The sequence below is a fragment of the Cherax quadricarinatus genome, chromosome 12 (assembly GCF_038502225.1).
Source record: "Cherax quadricarinatus isolate ZL_2023a chromosome 12, ASM3850222v1, whole genome shotgun sequence".
In the NCBI taxonomy this organism is placed as follows: domain Eukaryota; kingdom Metazoa; phylum Arthropoda; class Malacostraca; order Decapoda; family Parastacidae; genus Cherax; species Cherax quadricarinatus.
Genome location: NC_091303.1, coordinates 54,124,655 through 54,127,154, shown reverse-complemented (window position 1 = coordinate 54,127,154; position 2,500 = coordinate 54,124,655). Strand labels below are relative to the sequence as shown.

The 2,500-nt window shown below is 48.6% G+C and overlaps 1 protein-coding gene across 2 annotated transcripts in view; it reads left to right on the top strand.

The window, feature by feature from the left end:
- LOC128686689 (serine/arginine repetitive matrix protein 2-like) overlaps positions 1-2,500 on the top strand; it is a 639,380-nt gene that overhangs the window by 474,002 nt on the left and 162,878 nt on the right. The window lies entirely within an intron of this gene.

Genomic DNA, 2,500 nt, shown 5'->3' with positions numbered 1-2,500 from the left:
AGGCTAGTCCTGGAAGTGGTACAAGTAATATACCTGGGCTTCAGAGGCTAGTCCTGGAAGTGGTACAAGTAATATACCTGGGCTTCAGAGGCTAGTCCTGGAAGTGGTACAAGTAATATACCTGGGCTTCAGAGGCTTGTCCTGGAAGTGGTACAAGTAATATACCTGGGCTTCAGAGGCTAGTCCTGGAAGTGGTACAAGTAATATACCTGGGCTTCAGAACGTGCATATTTTAAGTGACCTCTTATCTTTTTTACTTTAATGTATCTTATGTGATTTGATTCAAGTTGTGTACCACTGTTGTTGTCAGTCGTGTACCACTGTTGTTGTCAGTCGTGTACCACTGTTGTTGTCAGTCGTGTACCACTGTTGTTGTCAGTCGTGTACCACTGTTGTTGTCAGTCGTGTACCACTGTTGTTGTCAGTCGTGTACCACTGTTGTTGTCAGTCGTGTACCACTGTTGTTGTCAGTCGTGTACCACTGTTGTTGTCAGTCGTGTACCACTGTTGTTGTCAGTCTGATGCTTAGATAAATAAAATATGAACTTTTCGATACCAGAGAATTTGACGTTGTATACTTTTCCTGTAATGAGCCTCGAACCCCTACCTAGCAGCAGCCCACATCTCTGGAAACCTCCACAGCCGCCACTGAAACACCTAGCATCAGCCCACACATTTGTAAACCTCAACAGGCGCCAATGAAACACCTTGTAGCAGCCCACACCTCTGGAAACCACCAGAGCCGCCACTGAAACACCTAGCAGCAGCCCACGGCTCTGTAAACCACCAGAGCCGCCAATGAAACACCTAGCAGCAGCCCACGGCTCTGTAAACCACCAGAGCCGCCAATGAAACACCTAGCAGCAGCCCACGTCTCTGTAAACCACCAGAGCCGCCAATGAAATACCTAGCAGCAGCCCAAGTCTCTGTAAACCACTAGAGCCGCCACTGAAACACCTATTAGCAGCCCAAGCCTCTGTAAACCACCAGAGCCGCCACTGAAACACCTAGCAGCAGCCCAAGCCTCAGGAAACCATGACAGCCACCACTGAAGGAGGAAACAGAAGTTAATAAGATTTGCGGAGGCTATTATTAGCGTAAACACGAGGAAAATAGTGCCAGAGGCACCGTAGGCTGGCCCTGTGGCGGCACTCACCGTTCACTGATGCCGCAGAGAAAGTCGGAGAAGGGTTTGGTCGCTTCCATGTAGGGAAGTGCGTCGTGGTTGTAGCACTGCCTATGCTGCCGCTCTGAGTGTAAAGTCTTCAAGAACACAGGTTGGTAAGAGCCTTGTGCTGGGACGACTACTCACTACCTGGAGAGCGGGTTCAAGTTAAATTTGGTGAACTGGTTGATTGTTGAAATAAATTAACCATAGGAGCTATGTAGTGTCATTAACGTAAACACGTAACACATGGAAAAGAGTGCCGGTGGCATCATAGACTGGCACAGTGTAACACTGATCCTTGCCTGACTGCAGAGAAAGTTGGGGAATTCCTTCCCAAAGGACTATTTTACGAGCCAAGATTCTTGCGTGAAGGATGGATCTTCATTAAGGTAAGACTTCTTATTGATCCCAACGGTGAATAAATCCCTTCATCCCTATGGGGAGTTCACTCAGTGAGGAACCTCACAGAAGCTTAGATGGAAGAAGCTTATGGTGTATCAGAGCTGAACTCATATAAATACTAGAAGCATTGCCTTGGTAGCTTCGTGCAGAGGGGAAATGTTTATTTGGTGTTGAGACAGAGAAGGAAGGCAGATGACAGGAAAGTGAACTAGGTCTGAGGTTGGGAATTATTATCCACTGGTAAGAAGGCGAGCAGAGGGAAGTTTAAAAAGATATAGCAGCGAAAACTTGAGTAAAAGTGAAGCTGATTCCCATATTATAAAATGGAATGCGACAACAAACAAGCGGATAATGCGACTCAAGAAGGAGGGAGAGATCTGATAAAGAATGAAAGAAGAGATATATGAAGAACTGAGCAGGTTACCAAAATTTTTTTGCCCAGAAATCGGGGAAAGATGCCAGGAGGAGGAGGAGGAGGAGGAGGGCGAAGGTCCTGAGGAAATTAGATGTCATGGGACCAGAAAGTATATCACCCTCGGCATAGCAAGAAGTAGCAGAGGAAGAGTGCGGTAGGACTGGGACAATCACAAGCTTGATGACATGTACAAGAAGCCACAAACATGATGACATGTGGCTACAGGTGGGCGTGGCTACAGGTGGGCGTGGTTACACGTGGTCATGGTTACTGGTGGGCGTGGCTACAGTTGGGCGTGGTTACAGGTGGGGGTGGTTGCACGTGGTCGTTGTTACTGGTGGACGTGGCTACAGGTGGGCGTGGTTTCAGCTGGTCGTGGCTATTGATGGGCGTGGCTACAGGTGGGCGTGGTTTCAGCTGGTCGTGGCTACAGGTGGGCGTGGTTTCAGCTGGTCGTGGCTACAGGTGGGCGTGGCTACAGGTGGGCGTGGCTACAGGTGGTCGTGGCTACAGGT